The sequence below is a fragment of the Pan troglodytes genome, chromosome 18 (genome assembly GCF_028858775.2).
Source record: "Pan troglodytes isolate AG18354 chromosome 18, NHGRI_mPanTro3-v2.0_pri, whole genome shotgun sequence".
NCBI classification, from domain to species: Eukaryota; Metazoa; Chordata; class Mammalia; order Primates; family Hominidae; genus Pan; species Pan troglodytes.
Genome location: NC_072416.2, coordinates 59,084,096 through 59,109,811, shown reverse-complemented (window position 1 = coordinate 59,109,811; position 25,716 = coordinate 59,084,096). Strand labels below are relative to the sequence as shown.

Genomic DNA, 25,716 nt, shown 5'->3' with positions numbered 1-25,716 from the left:
CTTGATTGATCTGATTATGAATTTTTGTAAGTAATTTATATTTTCCCATTTGATAAACATGATCTAACTTCTTTAGAAGTATTCATTTATTTACAGTGTTTTCATATGATGGTTATTATCTTCCTTTTTTGGTTCTAAATGAAAATAAAATAACTTATTCTCATCTAGAGTAACTGCTGCTTTCAATCTTCTATATGTGCTGTAGCATAACTATTCAATATTAAGCTTGGCATTTAAAGCATTTAGGATTGACTGAAAGTGTTCAGAAAGGATAAAAGCTTAGTGAACTAATTCAGGAGAAAAATCATATTTATCGGAGCCAATTTCTGTAGCTTGACATTTTATGATTTACTTCTAAGCTGCTAAAATAGCTTAAGAAACCTTTTCCTCCTGGTCTGTCTGATTTTTCTTGTATTCTGCATAATCCTGCCTGAAATTTGTGCAATTAATATCGATGCAGGCATCAAATACACTGACAATGATCACCTAGGAATTATACCTGATTAGGAAGAGTTTTATACTTAACATGTCTGTTAGCTTCATGATAACTGCACCAGAGAGATGCTGGAAACCAGAGATACTAGTGAATTTCTTGGATACAATCAAATTTATACAGGAGATGGTTCTCCCTCCATGGGACACCTTCCAACTCAGATTTTTATTTTAAAAGTTCTTACCTAAATGGCTTTAAAAGAAAAATTCAGAAATGTTTACTATTCGGACTAGAGTTAGAAAAAAAATGGAATTAAGAGCTTTGACTTGAAAATACTTGAATAATTTACCAGAACTATTTCTTAAAAGGGAATGAAAACAGGTTTTCCTAAAGGAAAACGGAACCAGCTGGAGTAATTAAGGTAAAATACCACACCCCCAAATTACTTCATCCTCCAAGAGCAACACAACATTTTTTCCCAGCAATAGTGAATGTCAAGTTATCTCATGAATTTTGCAGTTTCTGTTACTCTTTAAAGATTGTACCAAATTCTGTCTAAATGTTCATTTTATATGCTCTGTGAAAAATACACTTTACAAAATAAATAAAGGAGGCAAGATTCTGATCCTCTTAGAACTAACTCTTAGAATGCATTTGTACCTACATTTATTTTCTGAATGATTTCTATGTCTGGTTCATCTTACATTTGTAGAAGTATAGATATATCACCCCAGATTTTATGACTTTCTAAGTTTATATATACAATTAATTCGATGATCTAAGGTGGTTTTACTTATTTTTAACACTATTTCTTTCTTTCTTTCTTTTTTTTTTTTTTTTTTTTTTTTTTTTTTTTTTTGAGACGGAGTCTCGCTCTGCGGCCCAGGCTGGAGTGCAGTGGTGTGATCTCAGCTCACTGCAAGCTCCGACTCCCGGGTTCATGCCATTCTCCTGCGTCAGCCTCCTGAGTAGCTGGGACTACAGGCGCCCGCCACCACGCCCGGCTAATTTTTTTGTATTTTTGGTAGAGACGGGGTTTAACCGTGTTGGCCAGGATGGTCTAGATCTCCTGACCTCGTGATCCGCCTGCCTCGGCTTCCCAAAGTGCTGGGATTACAGGCAGGGTGACAACAACTGTCATTTCTTGAGCTCATATTTTATGCCAGTAATTTTGTTGAAAAAGTATTTGTAATTAAACTTAGTTGCTTCTTGACAGCTACAAGTAAATACTTTCTGTTTCGATAGAGCGAGAAACTGAGGTTCATGAGGAATTTGATCAATGTCACAAAACCAGTGAATGGCAAAGCTTGAATTCAGAAGCAAATCCAGTAGATTTCCAATTTTCAGACACTGTCTCTTTAAATTAAATCCTGATAGGTCTAAGATAGCAGGTTTTTGTAAAATTGCAATGTGTGTACATTTGGAGCTAGACTGTTCAAGGTTTGCAAACTTCAAATTCAGAATAGTTCCATCTGTAAAACAGGAATCATCACTACCTTAAAAGTTGCTGTGAGTGTTACATGAGGCATAACTGTGAATACACTGTGTTTATCATGGTGCTTGGCATACTGAAAATTCCTATTAAATGTCAGACTATAGTATTTTTAATGGTGGTAAAATAGCATTTTTTTCTTATGGCCAAAATTGGTCTTACTAATTATTTTCTTCTGTATGTCTCTTTCATTTTTCCTGTGACCATAATGTCAAATTGCCAGAAAATTTGCAAGAAAGAGAATAACACAAAGAACAATGCCAGGTCTTTCACCCATATTCACCCACCCTCAACATGTTAGCATATTTGTTCATTCTTTAGTAATCCCCCCCTTAAATAATATTTCATTACCAGAAAAATCAAAATCATTACAAATAATGTTCTTACTGGTAATACCAATAGTAACAGCAACCATATCTTATATTTAAGGCATTTTGTTAGGAACACTCCTAAATGTTTTACTTAGATTAATTAGTTATGTCTCCCACAACAGTCTGATAAAGTGAGCATTATCAATATCCCTATTTTGGAAAATAGGGACTTTGCCAAAACTCTTACAAATAGTAAGTGATAGACCCACATTTGAACCAGAGCAATCTGACTTGGGATACCATGACCTCAGCCACAGTAAGACAGTGGGCAGGGAGGATTTAACCCCCAGGCTGCTGCTGCCATTGTATGACTGATTGCCAGCTGCTATTACAAGCACTCTTGAGTTGTTACTAATTGTCCTTGAAATTGATTTTAACGAATACATCCATAAACTGTTCACGATTTTATTTCCTCTAAATTCATAGATCTGAGAGTTACGAAGTTTTTAGACGGGGAAAATTGGTATTTGTAAAGATATCAAACATCCTTCAATTTTGTGTGAATTACACCCCACCTTCCCTATACAATGCAGAGAACCTCAAAATTCTCAAATCTATTGTTTCCTATCACAGGCAAACACTCAAAAGAAATGTATTTATTAACTTAGATGTAATGGTAAACTTGAGAAAGAAGATAACTTGTTAAAATTAAGGTTAAGGAATTTCCTTAAAGGAAGAAGTATAACTTATTAAAATTAAGGCTATTTTGCTTTAAAAAAAGAAAGCCACAACTCTTTACAAAAGGAAGTTTTAGAGTTAGCACAATAGATTCATAGACTACAGAAGGGATGAGCCTTAAATATCACATCCCAGGACCATGACCGGCACTTCTTCATTTCACTCTTTCTGGATGTGCCTGGATGTGGCCTCAAAATTATTCGGGCAGCCTTTGGTCACTGGATCAAATTAAGAAATCAAATTAAGAAAACAAAACTAACAAACAACAAAACACTTATTTATATCCCTGATCCAATCTAAACCTTTAATTTTACCACTGAGGTCACTGGTCTGAGGGATGTGAATCACAGTTAAGTTTTTAATCAGCTAGCTCCTAACTAGTCTCAAGTTTTTTTTTTTTTAATAGAAGGCCAGTGTTCTTAACAAACCTGCACATTGTGCACATGTACCCTAGAACTTAAAGTATAATAATAATAATAAAAAAGAATAAATTGAACTTGCTTCTCAGGTGTTGGTTCCTGTCATTTACTAATGAAGACAGATGGTATTCCCATGTAGAGGATGCCTTGGAAACTATCTTTTCCAGGTTTCATTTACAAAGGTGGTGTGTTTTTATAGTGTGTTTGAAGCTCAAGGTTACGAACCAAGAGTCATTCTAGTTGACAGATATTCTCTTTTAAGTCTTTTGCTTTTATAGTGCTAATGGTCCTTTTTTACATGGGAACATGTAATGCAAGTTTGACTTAATTTGTTTCCATATTTTTAGCATATAGGAGGAGGATGGGATTACAGTCATGCATTTATTTTTAAAAGTTGAAAATACTAATCTTAGAAGTCAAATAACTTCTGGAATAAAGTTGTGTTCTAAATGCTTTAATCTCTTCGAGGGTCTGAAACGTTATTCCTTTAATTGATCTTGACCTGAGCTGAGGTTGTAAATTATGCCCAGTAATTAAGAGACATTTAATAAATAAAATATGTATTCTAGTGTTTCCTTTGGAATAGCAATTCCTAAATATTCTAAGTTGGGTACTAAAAATTGACACCTATTTTCTCCTCTGCTCACATAATAGGATAAAAAAGGAAGTTGAGTAAATACAGGATTTGACCCGAAGTCCACTGACCACAATTTAAAGAGACTAGGGAAAATACTGTTTTAAGTGCATAATATTCTTCTATCTTAGACAATTTAATAGCTGATGACAATATTGCATGGAAAACTCATCAGCAGAAGTTTCTGGCTACACAAAACATGGATGCTTGTAATTAGCTCTTATCACCTGGTTATATTTTTCCTCTTTATGTAAATTTCAATTACCATTAGAATTAAATTTAGAAATGCCTGCATGAATTTGAGAACACGAACCCAATCTTTTCCAGATATATTATTTACAAAGTGTTCAATGACTCCCTTGGGGCCACTGCAATCAATGAGATCAATAATGTGAATTTTAAGCAATCTTTTAATATGTATTTATATATAAATCACAAGTCACTAAGATACTTTAGTGTCTTTTAGGTCAATAGTCTTCCTTCTTACAAGCCTGAAATATTTTAAAGCAATTCATGTATTTCAACATCTACAGCTATTTCTCTCCAAAATCAATCATAATACCATCACGGATTCTGTTTTCTGTCAACTTTGAGGCACTTTCTATTTTCTCTCTAAAACATTAATTTATAATATAATTTTCTCAGCATCTATTGATAATGGATGTTTCCTGAGGTTGGCAAAAACCTAACTGGATTCCCATTAGCTTGAGTGGTCAAGGTTTATTCCTGAAAGAAGTCTATTCTGTTTGTTACAGTAAGCTAGATGGAAGTGCCAAGAATTTATTCACCAGGCACTTGATTATAGAGGGCTTTGGTATGCAATGTGGACTGTTAAAACGTTAATGCATTCAATTATACAGTCTTTTCAGAAGACTTAAATAGAAACTTTGGAAACGTATTCTTTGGTTTTCTAGTCTCCAAATGTCATTGGTTTGCTATTGAAAATTAATTTAAATTTAAAATGAATGATGGCTAATTCCATAGTGATGCCAGACCTCAAGCCAAGGGATTTGAGTGAATTAAGTTATGACTAACTAAAAAGAGTATCACTGTTTAAACATGAGACATTCCATCTGGACACCAAATTGAATTGGTTGAGCATCTATAATGAGAACTGAATACTGCTGGGCACAGCAAGGGTGAATATGGAGATTACTAAAATTAATCTTTGCCCATGGGCATCTCATAATCTTTTATTATAGTTTTCAATCATGGGTGCATGCACTCTAAGAGTTCTGCACAACAATCTGTTTGAGTGCAGAAAGACAATAGAACAAGCCAAAATAGTGTTGCAGGCACTCTTAGGACTCTGCTCATCAAGCTCTCCCCAACCCCCAGGCCAGGTACAGCTTAGTGGACAATACCCATACACACTTATTACTTCTTACCTCATTTGCTTGCATCCCTCTGAATGCTTTCTCTGGCCACAGGACCATGTTTTGTCTGTAAGTCAAGCAAATTACCAGTGTTAGTGAGTTAATGCTTCCAAGACAAACCCAGACCAATAAGGAATCAGAGTTGATGCATGAATAGCCCAGCTTCCAGGAAACTGTTCTGAAGTGCTTTTATACAGTCTATCAGATGGCAGCCAGCAGGATTAAACCAAGTTATCCATCACATTATACTGCTCATTAATTTAATGCTCTTTTATTGACTTTCCTCTCTTCCTTGTCTTATTTTTCACTTCCTCACCCTGCTTCCTAGGATTACAAAATGAATAAATTACTTGCATCCAAATCCTTGTAAGATATCTTATAAACATTACACACACAAATAATAATTATAAGTAATATACATTATATTTACTAAACCCATATATATACAAACATATATAATGCATATATAACAGAAAGAAGTAAGTGTATGCAAATTTTGGTACATGAGAAAAATGTTTACTGAGGGGCTACATCATAATTTTTCCTACTGTTAGTCCAGACTCTGCTATACATCAAAACAGAATGAAAGCATACGTGATTTACAATGGGCTACTTCCCAGGAAGCTTGGGATTTGGATGGGAGAAATGAAGAGAGACATTCTATTCCATTCTATTTCCATTATTCTTGTTGCGCCAGATTGATATAATGCACCAAAAATGCCTTCTTTAGGAAGGAGATGTAGTTTGTTGTAGGTGATAGTTATAATTTATAAGTGATATATTGGAAGGAAACTCAGGTATAAGAATGAGTTTCACTGCATAGAACTGAGGAGTGGTCTACAAAGAAGTAAATTGGAGATAAAATAATCGAAAGTCAGAGAGATTTTCAAGATGAGTTTAGTCAATTTAAAGGAATTAACAAGAGGGATAAAAGTGAGTATGAAATTAATTAGAAAGGCATTTGTAGAACTGAGATTAGAGCTGGGAAATCTAGCGGGGAAGAGGCTTGGTAAGAAGCTATCTGAAGCTTCTTCCTAGAGGCTACACATATTGCTGTTCTTTCTGGAAACAGAGGGAGTTGTTAATGCCACAACTTGAGCCTGATAGGCACCCTTGTAAGGGCCAGAAGCGAAGCACACAGAAAAGCAGTACAGGCTCCGGTGTAGTCTTGTGTGAAAATAAGTTCTAACCCGACTCTCTGGGATGTTCAGGATGTCCAAGGAAAAACCTCTTTGGGGTAGAAAAAGAAGCTGAGTTGCAAGTCTACACGTGTCTGTCTTTTAACCATGACACATTCTTTTGTGAGTTAAGTGCAAAAGTTGGAAGATGGACAGGCTTGGATCTGGTCAAGAAAGAAGAACCACGCCAGGCGCGGTGGCTCACGCCTGTAATCTCAGCACTTAGGGAGGCCAAGGCGGGCAGATCACCTGAGGTCAGGACTTTGAGACCAGCCTGGCTAGTGTGGTGAAACCACATCTCTACTGAAAATACAAAAATTAGCTGGGTGTGGTGGCGGTTGCCTGTAATCTCAGCTACTCAGGAGGTTGAGGTAGGAGAATCACTTGAACCCGGGAGGCGGAGGTTACAGAGAGCAGAGATCTCACCACTGCACCCCAGCCTGGGCGACAGAGCAAGACTCTGTGCCAAAAAAAATAAAAACACACACAGAAGAACCCTAACATCTGTGGTTTCTGGAAACAGGGAAACCTAACAGCGAGACAACAGCTAACTTGGAGGTGAGACTAGTTTGTTTATCTATGAGTATTATCACTTCTTATAATATGACTTTGATCATGCAGATACATATTTATCAGAAGTGGTAAGAAAAGAGTATTCAGAATGTGAATTCTTTCCGTTGAATTTTTTCTTTGATGGGATCTTCTGCTTGATACCAAGAGTTCATATGAAAGGATAAGAAAGGCACATAAGTTGTACTCAGTTAATCTGAAGTATTTCTAACATACTTGAAAAACTCTGCAGCATCAATAGGTACACAGGGACCTTGAATCACCACTTGCTCATCTTCACGATTACTCTTTTTGAACTTAGCTAAGTAAATTCTAAGATGGAACTCTGATGGAAAATGTGCACATGTATCAAGGTTGTAATATAGGTTGAACTCTACCACAGGTGGTAATACTGCAACATACTTCTTCAAGGGAGCCTATGAGATGGCCATTGCCAGGCTTTATAATTAGCAATGGCCAGCTGAATGCTCCAAAATTGGGCAATTACTTATTGGCTTTCTGCCTTAGCTTTGGGCTTTAACCCGTTTTTCTATGTTATAATGGGCTGAACACAAATAGAACAAACTAATTTTTATAAATGTGATATCTGGAAAATATTAAGTAATATGCATTTATGGTATAAACTTTCCCAGTGATATTTGTATTTTGAAAAAGTCTTCTGAAATGAGGAAATCCTCATTTTCACTTTTGTTAGCTTTTTTCTATGTAGATATATGCCACTCACATATTAAGTGTTAGAATCTGATCTGTCCAGCTCCTTGATTCTAGGCAGACTTATGACTGATTTGATAAACATTATAAAGCAGAAATAATACTATGCCAATTCCAGGTTTAGTCTTTTTAAAATTTTTATTTTTATTGTAAGTTCTGGGGTACATATGCAGGATCTTCACTTTTGTTACATAGGTAAACCTGTGCCATGGTGGTTTGCTGCACTTATCAACCTATCACCTAGGTATTAATCCCAGCATCCGTCAGCTTTTTTTCCTAATGCTCTACCTCCCCCTACCCTATCCCTAACAGGCCCCAGTATGTGTTGTTTCCCTCCCTGTGTCCATGTGTTCTCATTGTTCAGCTGTCACTTATAAGTGAGAACATGAGGTGTTTGTTTTTCTGTTCCTGAGTTAGTTTGCTGAGGATAATGGCTTCCAGCTCCCTCCATGTCCCTGCAAAGGACATGATCTCATTCCTTTTTATGGCTGCATAGTATTCCATGGTGTATATGTACCACATTTTCTTAATCCAGTCTATGATTGATGGGCATTTGGGTTAATTCCAAGTCTTTGCTATTGTGAAGAATGCTGCACTGGACATATGCATGTATGTATCTTTCTTATAGAACGATTTATATTCCTTCGGTATATACCCAGTAATGGGATTGCTGGGTCAAATCGTATTTCTGGTTCTAGATCTCTGAGGAATTGCCACACCATTTTCCACGATGGTTGAACTAATTTACATTCCCACAAACAGTGTAAGCCAACCCAATATAGGAAGTGTGACTACCATGAGATCACCATGTTATGAGAAGCCTAAGTCATAAGGAGAGGCCCTGGAGAATTGCTTCATATGTTGCAAGAAGAAGGTACTAAGAGAAGCACCTGGGCATCAGAAATCCAGCCCCAGTCCAGAACAGACCCCACGTGAATCCAGGTCAGTGCCCCTATTAGGCAGAAAAACTGCTCAATCGTCTCCTAAATTCCCGAGCCATAAAATAGTGAGGCAAACCAAAACAGTTTCTTCAATCCACTACATTGTGGGGTAGTTTGTTACATAGCAATAGATAACAAAAGTACTCTTTTTCCTGAAATTGTGCTGTTCAGAGTCTAAAGTCACAGAACAAGTCCTCAATAGCTTTTAGGTAAACCAACAACTTATATGATTACATAAGCCTTAACCATATTAGGCAGAGAAACAGAAATGAATGACCAACATGGTATGTATGCAATATGGCTAAGAACAAGGTCTTTGGATTCTGACAGGCCCAGGTTTCAGCCCCAGCTTTGCCTCTCTCTAACTTCATGACTTCGGGTGATTAATTTTACCTCTCCAACTGCCAGTTTTCTTATCTGTTGAATGGAATTGTTACTTGCATTAGTTTCTTGTGGCTGCCCTAACCAATTGATAGAAAGTTGGTAGCTTAAAATGATTGAAATCTATTTTTTTGCAGTTCTGGAGTCCAGAAGTTTAAAACCAAAATCTCAACAGAGCCTCATTCCCTCCAATGGCTCTGGAGGAGAATCCTTCTTGCCTCTTCCAGCTTCTAGTGGCTCTGATGTTAGCTCGTGGTGACTGCAGATGTTCCTTGGATTGCGGCTACAGAACTCCAATTTTGTCCTCTTTCTTCGTATGTCCTTCTTGTCTATGTCTTCTTCCCTTCTGCCTGGGTTGAATCAGTGCAGGGTAATTTCCTCATCTGAAGATCTGTAAGTTCGTTAGCTCTATGAAGACCTTTTTTTCCAAATTAAATAAGGTTCACACTTAATGCCATATAAGGTGATATTCACAGGTTCCAGGGCTTAGAATATGGGCATATTTTGGGGGTCCACCATTCAACCCACTACAATAGGCTAAGCTACCCTACAGGAATATTGTAAAAATCCCATTAAGTGAGGTATACAATGTACCTGGAAACACATGTTAATATTTCTTCCATCAATGTTATCATCAATAGACTTGTACATTACTGTCGATCTATGCAAGAACATGTTCGATACAGAATTCCTCTCAATGAATTAGAGAATAAAGTGTTCAACCTTGACTCATATATCATGGAAATATATCAGACAAAACAAATTAAATCTCAAGCTATGAGAATAGATTTTATGTGTCTGTGTGTGTGTGTGTGTGTGTGTGTGCGTGTGTGTGGATGACATTCAAGGCATATTAGATGTTTAATTTATCCTTCCAAATTTAACTTAAACATGTTAAAAATTGGTGTTTATAATACCTTTGAAAGCAAATACTTAGATAGATACTTTATTAATAATGAAGAAACCTCCATATGTCTGATGTGAATATTTTTCAATGTATTTTTATTCCATTTTCACTTGCAACTTTCATAGAGAAAATAAACACCTTCTTACTCTCACAATATTCTGAAGAAAATAAACAAGTCTCATACTGACATTGTGTTCTTCATTACAAATGTATAAAAGCTACATTGGCATGTTCACATGCCATGAAAAATATATTTCTATGTTTACCAAAATAAGTTCATAGTTTCGAAAGGCTGCTAAGGTCCAAAACATATTCATGGAAAGTGGTGTATTGGTAGTTTTTTTAGTGCAAAGAGAAAAAGTTAATGTTGAGTTTTATTTATACTAGAAGTTAGTACCTAGTGAAAATAATCAAAGTTGTAGGTTAAATAGTCAGCATGGTAATCACACAGTTAGAACAATGAAAAGAACAAAACTATTTAAATTTATCTAAAAATTTTTAAAACTATTTTAAAAAACCATTGCATTATAATATGCAAGTGTTATAAAAATAAATCCCTTTTGAAAATTAAAATAATATTCTGTGCTTTTAGTACTTACAATGGTATTATAATTTGTTTGACTTAATACGAATTATTTAACTTTGGTAAATAAGTGAGAAATTCATTATTGATCTATTTTATTTTATTTTATTTTATTTTATTTTATTTTATTTTAAGGACACATTACTCTACATTCTAAAACACTTAAATATATTGACCATGATTGTGTTAACTTTGATTTGATAATAAGTGTAACATACAAGTTAGCCAATAATATAGATCACTATACTTCCAATAGTGCAACTTACTTCAAAATACCTATCAATTTTTTAAAAATAATGAAGTAAATTCTTATGTCATTTATTTTTAGACTGGGTGGTTGGTTTTGTAAGACAGAGTTTTAATAATTTTTTCAGAAGGTTCTAATATCTTGGTTTTCCCATTTGTAAATTGCACTACTTTTGGTTTTAAATACTTCAATAAAGTTAAAAAAAAACTCTTACAATATAAAAAATATTGACTATTACACAATATGTGTAGAAAATAAAAGAAATAGACCAATAAAAGGAAAGAAACAATGATAACCTGTTTTTTTTTTTGAGGTCTCATAATTAATATTGATTAGGAAAAGGAAAAATTTGCAGTGTACACAGGAAAGGAAAAAGGGATTTATTTTTATTTTTATTTTCTATTCAGCATTGATAGTGATAGAGGAAACTTAGACAAATCCACACCTAGGACTTGAAATTCCTTTCCTTAGGAGGGCAGTTGGAGCAGGAAGAGAATATAAATGGGGGCTAAGCTGAGCTGAGTAAGGTCAGTAGATGCTCCCCGTATTTCTTCTTTTAAGTAATCCAGTCACTTGCAGCAGGATCTGCGAATAGGACTTCATGTTCTAACATTCAAGTCTTTATATTTCCAACCTATCACATTTCTATCAAGTAGAGTAATGTGACAAAGGGTCTGACACGTGGATTGGCCAATCATTTTTCTCTTTAAGACATCCTGGCATCTTCAGGTTTTACTTGTTTATCCTGCAAGCATTGAAGTCTTGGCAGAGAACATCATGCTGAATTCAAAGTCTTCTAAAAGAATATAGATAGGGGTCCTAACAGCTGTTAGCAAGCCTGCTGGTTCTTCTCAAGCAAATAAGACTCCTTTTGACTCACTTCAAATTGGGCTGATAATGGTGTGAGAAATGCTATTTGTCATCCAGGATATTAAAAAATATCACAGCTTTCTCTCTTATTTTTCTTTCCCTCTGATTTATTCCTATTTCCCCCATTAAGGTATTATTGAAACTATTGTTTGGTTCCAATGAGTCTGCAGTTTATCTCTTTCGACCAAGATTGGTATGAAGACTAATCTGGACACTTAAAGAGGAAATATTCTTTGACTTGGCCAGTGATTGTATTAGAATCACAGAGCCACTAAAAATGTAGATGCATTTATTTGATAAGTACAATGAGCTGAATGTGGAAAGGAAAAGGGGCAGCTAATTACTGGAGCTAATAGCAATAAGCTTGCTTTTGTCTGCATCTAGGAAGCTTTTCTCTTTCTCGCTATCCTATGATATAACTATTAATTGATTAACTAAAAAATACCAGCTATAACATTTATGTGAAATATCATGTTTTTGATGTCTCAGTAACATTTTAAACAGCTTCAATTTTGAAGTTTATCCCTTACCAACTAAGTTGGGGGGAGATGGGGTTGCTTGGGTAACAATTATTTTCTCTCTTCCTCTCCCTTAGTTTCATAAAATATGTAATGATGATGTTACTCCACACAAAGGGATATTTCAGGAGACAAGATGAATTCAATATTAAGATGAAAGCACAGATAAATACTGGAAAATGAAATACACTGTAAAGAAAAATTTCTGACATGTGGATACAGTTTTAAATTTAGACATAAAAAAGCAATTACAAAGCAACATATCAACAAAAAGCTATAAAAAGTCTATTTCAAAAAAAACTGCTGAATGTATTTCCAGAAAATACAACAAATTGACAATGTATTTATTAATATAGAAAAGTTTTACAAATCAGTAAGAAAATATCAAGAATTTAAAAAGTAAAATTGAAAAAGACCTGAATATATCATTTGCAAAGAGGAAATACTAGACAGTTATCAAGTATATGGAGAACATTTTCTATCTCAGTAATAATGAAATAAATGAAAATATTTAAAGTAAGTTACAATTTATCCCAATGACTGGAAAATATTATATAAAATATATTCTTATATATTATATTTTTATTATATATAATATTAACCATTTATATACTGATAAAGATATACATAGGTAACGAATACTGGCAAGTATAACTGATAACTATTATTACTGGCAAGTATAAGAGAAAACCAAGATATATTTCCTAAAGAGTTATTGCCAATGGTCTCATTTCAAAGAATAAAGCCTAAATTTAAAATTCTATGTATTAAATATACTTTTTGCAGTATTATTGATTATGGCAAAAAACTGATAATTTATTTTTTCAACTGCAGAGAAATGATGAAGTAAACCAATAAGTATTATATTGCTATCAAAATTATATTATAAATACTATATAACAAGAAAGAAAGTTGTAAGTAAATTAAATGATATAAAAATTGATAGCATTACTATTACTAGCATATTTTATCTCTAGTATCTGGATTCAAAGAGTCCTCTGTGTATGTGTGTATATGTATGTGGGTGTTTCAGGCACAAAAGCTCGGAAACCTCCTTGACTTCTTGCTTTTTTCCACAAACGCTGTCAAATCATAAAGACGTCTTTTTCACTCTACCTTCAAACTATATCCAGAATTTGGCAACTTGTTTCATCTCCACAGTTACTACCAAGTCATTTACTTTAATCAGCATTTGTGGTGGCGTCTCAGTCCCATAGGTCCAATCACATCCTACTTCTGCAGACCTCCTTGTTTCTTATCTTTCAATTCTTTACCTTCTAGGCCTCAGACTAACAATACATGCTGTTATCAACCATCCATGAGTGTGTATATATATCTCTGTCTTGGGTTACTTTTCTTTCTTCATAAAATGGATGACCAGGTACACAGTGCAAAACTCGGACATTGAAAGGATTTCTTCACACCAGAGTAGTTAATAACCATCCATGACTAGGACTGGAGTGTAGGAACACCCATAATCTCTCACATACTTTCATCATCTTTATCTAATACATTGATAACTCCCAGCAAGAGACATATGATTCCATAATAGTTGTTATTACGAGATTCTTAGAACTTCTCAGAAGACTAAGATACTGCACCTGGCAGAGTGTTTCATTTCTCTTGTATCACATCTCAGTTCACTATAAGTAAAAATATTCACATTTGTACCTCTATAGCATGCCAAATGATGTCAGGACACCACCTCTTATGCAGTCAACATTAACAGCTGGATAGCATGTACTCTACCACCAAAATCTTATTTAAATACATAAAGGAATCTTATAATTCAAGAACTAAAAGGCATGCACCCCAACTGAAAATGGGCAAAGGACTACAAATGGTTAAAGATCACATAAAAAGATATTAAATATCATTAGTCACTAGGGAAATGCAAATGAAAACCACAGTGAGATACCCTTGACACCTACTAGAAAGGTCTTAATAAAAAAATACAGAAAATAACAGGTGTTGGGGAGGAGGGAAGAGAAATTAGGATCCTTACACATTGCTCATGGGAATGTGAAATGGTGCAGCCACTGTGGAGAACAGCTTGGCAGTTCCTCAGCAAGTTAAACATAGAATGACCTTATGATTCAAAGCCCACACCTAGGCATATACCTAAAAGAATTAAAACCAGGTGTTCAAACAGAAAGTTGTATATGAATGTTCATAAGAACAGTAGTCATAGTAGCTGAAAAGTAGAAACAGCCAAATGTCTATCAATAGATAAATGGGTAAACACAATGTGGTATATCCATACAATGGAATATTATTTAGCCATAAAAAGGAATGAAGTACTTATAATATTAAAAAACGTTATGTTAAGTCAAAGAAGCCAGACACAAAAAGTCACATATTCTACAATTCAATTTATAGTAAACCCATAGAGACAGAAAACAGATTAGTGCTGTTTCAAGGCTGGAGGGAGGGGAGAATGGGAAATCACTGCTTAATAGATATAGGGCTTCCATCTAGGGTAGTGAAAAAAATTCTAGAACTAGGTAGTGGTGATGGTTGCACAACATTGTGAAGGCAATTAATGCCACTAAACTGTACATTTTAACATGATTAAAATGGTAAGTTTTATGTTACATGTATTTTTCCACAGTAAAAATTTCATTCTAGATTTTGCTTCCAGGGACCAATGTATCATCCATAGTATTACACCGTATTACCCAGAAAAGGGACTCTAAGGCACAGATACACCTTCAGAAAGTTTATCAGAGAGAGCTACTGAGAACTGTAAGAGAAATTAATCTGTAATTTGGCTGTAAAGGAAGACTCAGCCAATCTTAAAAATAACTGTGGAGGTGGGAGAGCCCTTCGGTATTTCAAAATAAAGAGAAGTGCTCAGATCTTCATACTCAAACTCTACCAGATGCAGGTTGTTCCCAGGGAGAGAGCCTAGCCTTGGGAGAAGCTGCACACTACAGCCAAAAGCAATTTATTGAGAAAGGATTCAACTGTGAAACATCAGCATCCAACGTTATTAGCAGCTGTAAAAAGACGTGTGTCAGCCCTGAGAAGGAGGGTCTTACTGGTGCACCACTGTATTCACTCTAACACATAAGGCAGAAGTCCTTTTAAAATTCCTATGTCCTAACTTACTGGCATGAAACAAATTTATGATTAGAATTCTATTCTGACAATTATCTCAATGATCATTCAATGCATGTCCAACATTCACTAGAATCTGTTTGTAAGGAAAATAACTACCTCTCCAAACTATTTTTTTTTTTTGCCATTTCAATAAATCAACTGCTTGAAAGGGTGATGCCTATATTACACTGAGATGATCTGCATGTCATGAATTCTCAGGATAGCCCTGAATAAAAATTACCTTTCCCACAGTCTCTATAACTTCTCTTCAACCTGTGTTTGTGTACCACTATCCAATCAAATCACTAACCAAGAGGACATAATGTCTCCTTGGACATTCTTATTTACTTATGTATCTATTGACTGTTTTTATGCTTTTCCCAGCTTCATGACACTTAAAAAAAAGTTGGCCTCTATGGTTCTCTTAGTATAGTGATCTCAAGCTATTGGAGACAGCTTATAAAGAGTTAAAAGTGGTGTAGAACGTAAGTTCCTTTGCAATTCTGAGCCAATGACTGATGGGTGTTAAAAGCTTTCAAAACTCATGGTTTCGTTTAGGACACACTGAGGCATAACTTACTCTACAGACCTCTCCCGTGTGATCAGAGTGAAGCCACTCTCTGTGGGATTGGGAGTAGATTGGGGAAAGCAGAAGAGGAAATGGGAGACAAATGAGAAAGGGCTTGATATCAAGCAGTTTGCCCTAGATCTTCTTTGTTGAATCAATTTCACATGGATCTCATCTCAGGTCCTGCAGCTATAAACCTACCTTAAGACACTAAATGTGGATAATTTACATCATATATACAACTAATAATCATATCTCAACTTTTGTGACTATTTTAGCACAAATATATCCCTGGGCATGGGAACTCACACCTAAAGTTGTATTTTAAAAAAAACTGCAATCCAATTATAAACCCCCTGCAATTTGGTTAAAAGCAGTTTAATTTACTCAACTGCATAACAATAGGTGGTTTTCCTGATTTTTTTCACAAACACAAAAAGCATTTGATATGAGTTATGATTGGCTAGATTGCTACATAATAAACAGACTGAAGCAAAGTGTGGGTGCGGGTGTAGGAGGGTTTATGTTTTCAACTTAGATTGATGACTTTTATGACTCAAAACAGTCACATGGTTTATTTCTTCAAGTGCTCTAGCCAGGACTTTGATTGTCTGTCTTCCACATTGTTCTCAAGGGCACCTTTATATCAATATTCTGAGGCCAAGGTCCCCAGAAACATTGGCCAGGGGAAAACTGGCTGAATGTGATGGGTGGCTGTTGCCTTCCTCAACTTCAAGAAATAAAGAGTGAAGGTGATTGGACAGTCAATGTGCAGAGTCAAGCATCATCAGTTTATTTTGCTGAAGCCCATACAGTGCAAATTCAACTTCTGGCTGTATAAGGAAAATAAACAGAGACAATGGTATTTTCACTCTCCTAAGCAGTTTATCCAGATCAATATGGGAAAGATTGCTGCTTCGCTGTGGCTGATCTGAGCGTTAATTAAGGATTTTGCTCTCTAAGGTTGACATGGCAGCCACCTTCGTGAGTATTAGAGTACTGAGTTTCTCTTTCAAAAATTTGGAGTTAAGACAAGATCAGCATGTCAAATGCAACTGAGGATGATTTTTTAAGAATCCATAAACTAGTTTTTGTTTTTTTCTAAAGTAGATTTAAGATTTCAGTAATAATATCCCCACGGTTTTATTTTGCCTTACAAAGTCCTCATATCCATAGCATAGCAAAGAAGGTCCTTTTAAATCTTGCTCCACCTTTGTTATTTTTTCCTTTTTGCCCACACTGCAAATATATATATATAAATATATATATTTTATATATTTACATATATTTATATATTTACATATATTTATAAATATGATATATTTATAAATATATAAAAATATATTTATATATAAAATATATATTTTTATATAAATATATAAATATATATACATATATAAAACATATATATGTATATATATGTATGTATATACAAGTCTCCAGCTATCACAAGCAGCTTCTCCTGTATTTCTCACTTTGTGTCTCTGGACATGTTGGCCATTCCTCCTGTGGTACTTTTCCGTGTTTCCCTAACTCTGTCTTCAAACCTAGCTCAAGCATCACTTCCTCCAGGAAGCCTGCCTTCACTTTGCCCTCCTTTCACACTCACTGTGGTGGCTGTCTTCTTTAATTTTAATTTCTTTCTTTATAATATGTTAATATATGTATTACAGCAGTAACATAATAGGAAATACTTCATCTCTTGAACTGCATTAATAATTGATTGAAGAAAGAGATTTTTTTTTTCTTCTTAGGATTCCCATCCCTTAGCAAAATTTCTAAACAATGTATGTGCTAAGTAAATGTTTCTTAATTATTGAATTATTGAATGCTTTTGATTATTCAAAATACTTGCCATTTTGAGCTGATACATACTTTAAAATCAAAATGATCATTCCAATGACAAATGATATATGTGATATATGCTGGTGACTTTCTCAAATACATAATATGAAATGCAAATGCTTCAATGGGTGAATCAATTGGCCTGTTTGAGAAACGTACTTCCTGGAAATATATTACTCGGAGCTAGTCTTTTGAAAATAAATGTATAAAATCATTTTCTTTTTACAGAACAGCATTTCTAGGATTAAAGAAAACCAATATTTCTAGAACCCTCTTGTAGAGTTTTCATAATTATCAGTACTTGAAATTTTGTCTCAGCCTTTACAAAGATTGCATTAGCATAAAATGTTGTGTTCTTTGGATTTAATATATTCTTTGAAAAGGAAAATATTAACCAGAACTAAGAGTTGGGATAGGAAATTATTACCTGCCAGGTGACAAACAGTACTTTACACTGATGAGAAATACATTTTTTAAAAAATGCAAATTACTGAATTTGAGTTGACACGCAAACCTTTTAGAAAAAATTTGCAAAATTAAAATTTGTTATCCACTATTAAAGTAATAGTTATTTAAATTGCAGCAAATTGCAAATTCAAAATTAATGTGTTCTTTTTAAAAATGTTACCTGCATTACTACATTTTGTCAAATTGTGTCTGCACATGATTCAGTACAATTAGGATTCTTTAAACTAGAAAGAGATTATTATACTTACTGCTTATGATCATTCTTTTGGAATACTGAGCTGAGGATATAGGTAAAAAAAAAGTTTTCATGATTATAATGTGGCAGTTTTGTAAACTATAATTCTGAAGATCTTTATCCTGAAGATTCTTAGACCCATAATACTTCATAGAAATGATTCTGTTCTTTATTTCTATGCCTTCATATCACTGAATTCCGAAAAAACCTAACCCAAAGATGCTTATTTTTGAGGATATTAAATTCTCTAAAAATAGACAATAACAAGTTTCTGTACCAGGAATTCTTTTCCAAATGTTTGCCCAAGTTATCACCTCATGGTTCTGCACAAATATACTAAAAATAAGTAGAAATATTTTCATTTAGCAGGAACTTTCACTAAGGCATGAAGCCCTGATTGATCATGATAAATTTCCAACCCCTTAAGATACCTGTCTTTGTTCTGATGAAGGAATGCTTCCGTGCACCCGTAGAATGAATTTGATTACAGTATTACTTCCTATGCTGAAATCCTTCTGTGGATTGCCATTGAATGGCCTAACTCCTTACTATGGCTTATGGAAGTCTTTGAAATCTAACCCTTCCTCCTGTCCTACCTTCCCTATGCATAATTGTCACTCACTCTGCTCTACATTCTTTTTTCTTCCTGCAGACATACTAAGCCCTTCCTCAGCTCAGGTATTTTGCATACATGAGTCTATATTTCCCTCAATATGTGATAAACTCGCTCCTTCTCAGCCTTCTTATCCCTATGTAAATTTCACCTCCTCAGAGAAACTGTCATGAGTATGTTTTCTGAAAACTCTTCTCAATTAACCCCCAATTTTCTTCATTTCAGCCCTATATTATTTTCTTCATGGGAATGTCTTAATTTATAATTACTGTATTATTAATCTGTTAACATTCGATAAAGTGTCCACCTTCATTAGAATATAAATTCAATAAGTCAGAACTCTATCTATCTTTTTTTTTTTGCATTAAAACCTCAAATTACCTGGCCCTCAATGTATATTTGATGTTTGAATAAATGAGTATATTTTGTTTCTGAATCAACCTTTCCTGCCATGTTATTTATCTACAGATATTTAACAAACGACTCAAAATTTGATAGTTTAAAACAACAATAAGGATTGATTATTTATTATGATTTCTCTGGTCAGGAATTCGGGAGCTTGGCTAAGTAGTTTTTGCTGTATGAGGTTACAGTCAGATGTCAGCTGGGGCTGGTCACCTGAAGACTTTCCTGGGACTGGATATTCTGCTTCTAAGATGGTTCATTCACAGGACTGGCAAGATTGTTCTGGCTCATGGACAGAATGGCAGCATGTTTTGACAAGGAACTGCTTGAGTGTCCTCATGGCATGATGGCTGCATTCACACAGAGGGAATTATATTTAAGAGACCAGGGCAGAAGCTGCTATGTCTTTCATGACGTATCCTCGGCAGTTATACATCATCATTTCTGTCATGTTATTTGTCACCAGGCCAGTCCTTATCAAATGGGTGAGGACACTATCCAAGAGCATATATACCAGGAAATGAGAATCACTGGAGACCTATTGAACCTGGGTGCCATTCTCTAGTCTCTTCCTCTTTTGTCTGAATACTCAACCGCCTTCCTTATCTTTCCAACTCCACCCTTAACATCTGTTCTTTCCTCCTTGAGATAAACAATCCAGATGTATTTTCATACCTTGCGTAACATTCTTTATTTTGTCAAGATATCATCAGACCAAAAGTCCATCAATTATCCCTAACATTAGGCATGACCAAAAAAGTCCCAAACTCCTACCTACCTGCTAACATTTCCTCTTCTCTCTTCTTCTCTCTCTCTCTCTCTGTTTCTCTTTCTCATACACACACACAGACCCCCCTAACTGGAGAGTACCTGACTTGTTTTAGACAAACAGTTTTAGAAATAAATTTTACATTTAATTCTAAGGAAGTGAGAAAAATCGTGGGCCAGGATTTCAGAATTCCTCAACAACTTAAAAGAAAGTATTCAGGTGTGCATGGCCATTGATCAACATTTAAGAATTTGTTTTCTTTAAAAAACTGATTCCTTTCCTTCTACCTTTCCTTCATCTCTAGCTATTATTAAACACCCGGTCATAAGCTTCTTAATGGCAAATATTCTTATTTCCCATCAATTTTCTCAAATGGTGAGGCAGCTTATTTTAGCCAAGTGAAAAATTCATTTAAGATTCATGTATGCCAAGTTCTAGACAAAACACTAACCTTTTGGTGTTTGGCCTTAACTTTGTCAAACATAACTTCCTGCCTTAAAAAGTTTTAAATGTTAATTAAAAACACTCAAAGAGTCTTAGTCAAAAAATAGTCCTGAACTTAGACCTATTCTCGCCTACAAAATGATGAGTTACAGTAAGAAGCATATGGATTAAATGTCTCCGCAAACTTAATGTGAATTTAAAAATTAGTCAGTATTTGGAAAACATATCTACATTTTGTTGAATTAGCTAGTAAAAACCTTTGAATGTAATCTAACATAAATTGCAGTCAGTTTTAATTCCTCAGATTAAAATTAGGAGTATGTGCTTATATTATGCTAAAAAGTTTCCAGATTGTTCACTAGGAGTTCAAAAGTTTAATGGGAACTAAAGGAAACTTATAGTCAGATGAGACATTTGGTGTTAGTGACCATGATTTTAATGTGATTTTTAATCTTCAGCACCTCAGTATATGAACACTGAATACCAACAGAAGGTCAGGAATATTAGTTCTTGGGATTGTAGAGATGATTGAAAATGTGGAACATTTGGTCTTCTATGAGAATATTAATCCATAAATCATTATAATTTTCATTAATTTATAATTTATAATCTGCCTTCATCCAAAAGAGTATTGAAGTGGCTCACAATAAAATATATATGCAATTGCACTCAATTAAACCAATAGAATTAGTGCAAGAACACCTGTTTTCCTATACTTGCACACAGATTTTTCAAACATTTATTAAACAAATATTGATTGTTATCTTACTTTGTGTACTAAATCCTGCTATGCACTGGAGTTGGGGGGCACTACATAAATAACAAAACTGCTGCCTTTTAAAAGCATATAATTTCCTGGGATAAACAGACAGCAGATATACAAATTATATTTGTACTGCATGTCACTACTTTATATAATAAGATGCCATACATTTTATCTAAATATAGGCGATAATAGAGTTTTAAATAACAATATACACCCTCGCTGAGAAACAAGAGAAAATAAAACAAATACATTGCCTCAGAGCTCAGTATAATTTGACTCCACAATCATTTTTCATCTGAAGCAAATTATTAGAGTTCTGCAGTGATTGGTACCTCCTCTGTGAATAAATATCATTTTTCCAAAGGATGCTCAAGAGAGATTAGAGATCAATATGGTTCATTTTTGTCTTATAATGGGAAATACTGGCCCTACACAGCTATCACATGCCAAGACAGAATCGAGAGATCACAGACCTTGTCTTTCTATCTATCACCCTTGCTCTTTTATGCACATGTAAACTTCAAGCCTTCCTCATTTTCCTGACAGGTGCACTAAAGACAGTTGAATTATTTACACTGTTCCTAATGTAAAATAGTATGCATTTAGCAACTGAGCCAAAATCTTTTTGCAAAGAAACCTGGCTTTAAAATACCAGAGCAGTACAAGATTAGTGAATCTCAGCAGAGGTGTAAGAATTAATCTCACTGAAGGTATTACTGCTAGCATATGTAGAAGAGGGATAAGAAATGAATTCACAACAGTTCACTCTTCCATGACTATCTTAAATTTCTTCTTTGCATAGCTACCTCCCATTCTTGCTTTCCTTCTCCTTCCTTTTAAACCATTGCTTTGTTCTTTTTTCTTTCATGGCTGCAATTAGCGTAGCAGAAATGGTAACTCCTATAAGTCATTGGCCTGACTCTACAACATCTACCAAGCACCATGTTAGCCAGTGTCCCACAGGAGACTTCATTTTTAACCTGACTCAAACCTCCGCCCTCAACTAACCCCTTCTCTTGATTCTCCCCACTCCACCTAGATTAGCTTTGTCTTAAAATTGATGCAGAAGGTACTTTTTAAAATGATTTTAAGAATACAAACCTGATTCCTTTAGAAGACAACAAAAGGCTGTTTTTCCTATCCATGGGTAACTGTCTTTTTTGTTTCTTTCAGTCTAAAAGCTCTCATATTCTTATACCACTGCCATATTACAACAGACAATATCATGGAATTTTGGAGGAAAAAAGTTCTTAGAGATGTAAGTGGAGGGAAACTGAGGAAAATATCAGATCACTTATAATTTTCTTCACACACAAAGAAAATAAAGCCACTTTGAATGCAATTCAAGTTTTGAATAAGGATATTTAAAAGTTCCCCATTCTGATTTAGGCTATAGTTGTGGTTTTCATAAACTACTCTTCATTAAAAAGCTAGTCTGACTCCATCTGATATTATGTCAGCAAAGGATGATCTTCTTCAGATTTACTCATTTCTTGTTTTGTATTTTAATGATGCTCAAGCCATTTTACAGTTCTAAACAAGCAAAAGGTAATGTTTAAATTACAATGTATTTGTACTTGTTATAAAGAAACAAAGCCTAGAGTCTGCTCTAGGATCATGTTTATGTCATGCTATATATTTTTACATCAGGCTTTTGGATTTTTGTGTTGTTCTTACTATTTTAGTTTTGTTTGTTTGTTTATTTGTTTATTTATTATTTGGAGACAGAGTTTTGCTCTTGTTGCCCAGGCTGGAGTGCCATGGCACAATCTCGGCTCATCACAACCTCCACCTCCCGGATTCAAGTGATTCTCCTGCCTCAGGCCCCTGAGTAGCTGGGATTATAGGCATGCACCACCATGCTCAGCTAATTTTGTATTTTTAGTAGATACGGGGTTTCTCCATGTTGGTCAGGCTAGTCTCAAACTCGAACTCCCAACCTCAGGTGATCCACCTGCCTCCGCCTTCCAAAGTGCTGGGATTATAGGAGTGAGCCACCATGACCGGCCAATTTTTTTATTTTCTTACTTGACTGGGCATTTTCCCATAATTACAAACACTTCAAAACTAAAATTATCGTAGAAAATTGTAGTTACTATTTTTTTCACATAAAAATATGCGATTTTCCTTGAAATTCCCAACAAGTTTTCCTAAAACCATTCTAGATGTGCAAATAATTATTTTTCTTTTCTTTTCTCTTTCTTTTTTTTTTTTTTTTTTTTTTACTTTAAGTTCTGGGATACACATGCGGAACATGCAGGTTTGTTACATAGGTATACATGTGCCGTGGTGCTTTGCTGCACCCATCAACTCATCATCTAGGTTTTAAGCCCCATATGCATTAGGTATTTGTCCTAATGCTCTCCCTCGCCTTGCTCCCCACCCCCTACAGGCCCCGGTGTGTGATGTTCCCCTCCCTGTGTCCATGTGTTCTCATTGTTCAACTCCCACTTATGAGTGAGAACATGCGGTGTTTGGTTTTCTGTTCCTGTGTCAGTTCGCTAAGAATGATGTTTTCCAGCTTCATCCATGTCCCTGCAGAGGACACGAACTCTTTCTTTTTATGGCTGCACAGTATTCCATGATGTATATGTGCCACATTTTCTTTATCCAGTCCATCATTACGGGCATTTGGGTTGAACAACTGTTTATTAATGAACACTACTACTACCAATTCACAAAGGGAAAACAATTTTAAAAAATCTTAGTGTTCCATATGTAATGTAAATATTTTTTGATACATATATTTCAGAGAAGTTGTCAAAAGTTGCCTATTTACTCTTGTATATTGCTACTCACATATAATGCGAGGAAGCTGATTTGTAAGTTCTTTGAAGGCAGGGACCAAAATCTCCCTTCCTTCTCTGAGTGTGCTTAATAGGGGCAAGAACATATTGTCCATTTATACGCCCTCACTGCAGGAGCCAATGAATCTTGAAGTTCTTAATATAGACAATATAGTTTATTTGGATATGAATTCAATTTTGTTGAGACAAGGGAGCTGCCTTCATTTCCCTGTGATCACATGGATTTTAATTTTAAGATGCCAAGGAATATCTTCCTTTCACATTCTTGCTTGACAAGAAGTGATAGAAAACCACAGGACCAATATAATTATTACAAGCCAACTCCAGGCTTTTCCTCCCTTGATTCCCAGCTTGTTCCCATTTCATGCTCATTTCCGCTTGGTGTTCAGTGACTGGCTACATAACCTACTCACTGTCCTTCACCCTGACTTAGATTTGTTGCTTGCACTTTGCCATCTTGGTTCTAACCACACTTTCCTTGAGGCCTTTGACCTCTAATTAAATCTTTCATATTTCTGTTCCAGACTAACTTGGTAGAATATTTCATTCCATTTTTCTTCATTGGCTCCAACTGCTGTCTCTAGATTACAAATATATTTTAACCACTGGTGAAAGCAGAGATACTTGTAGGAAATCACTTAATGTTTTCCACACATCCTTGACAACTCACAGAACTCTCTCTGGTAGATCTCTATTTATTTTTTAAATAAAACTTAATATATATTTTGTTCAGACAAAAAATTTTGTCATACTTAATTTATACAGCTTAAACTTTCCTAATGACATTGTTGACTGTTGCCGGTGAAGTTGCTAGCAAACCATCATGTCCCCTTAGTATTTTTTTTTTTTTTTTTTTGCTGAGACAGCGTCTCAATCTATCACCCAGGCTGGAGTGCAGTGTCATGATCATGGCTCAGTGCAGGCCCAACCTTTGGGGCTCAACAGATCCTCCTGACTTAGCCTCCCAAGTAGCTGAGACTACAGGCATGTGCCATCATGCCTGGCAAATTTTTATATTTTTTATAGAGACAGGGTTTTGCTATGTTGCCCAGGCTGGCCTCAAATTTCTGGGCTCAAGTGATCTGCCCACTTTGGACTCCCAAAGTGCTGGGATTATATGCTGGAGCCACCATGCCCAGTCTGTCCCCCTAGTCTTAAGGATGAAAAGAATTCTATGAGGTTCTCTTATCCTTCTTCCAAAACTCTTACTTCCTCACTATAGTGGAAACAATACCATATATGTACATATCTATACATCTAGTCCAGGAACAAGTGATTATAACGGTAACCTTTTACAATTAAAATCTGACACATAGAGGAAAATTCCATTATGAGAAGGCAGCACAACACTCCAAAATCAGGTTAGGTTTCTATTTAAATGGGCC

General features: G+C 35.0%; 1 long non-coding RNA gene across 1 annotated transcript in view; it reads left to right on the top strand.

The window, feature by feature from the left end:
- The window catches only part of LOC107968740 (uncharacterized), a 36,600-nt gene extending 27,192 nt beyond the window's left edge, over nucleotides 1-9,408 (top strand). The window contains exon 4 of the long non-coding RNA XR_001710136.2: nucleotides 9,322-9,408. This is a non-coding gene — a long non-coding RNA (uncharacterized LOC107968740). The remainder of the gene's footprint in view (nucleotides 1-9,321) is intronic.
- The last annotated feature ends 16,308 nt before the right edge of the window (nucleotides 9,409-25,716 follow it).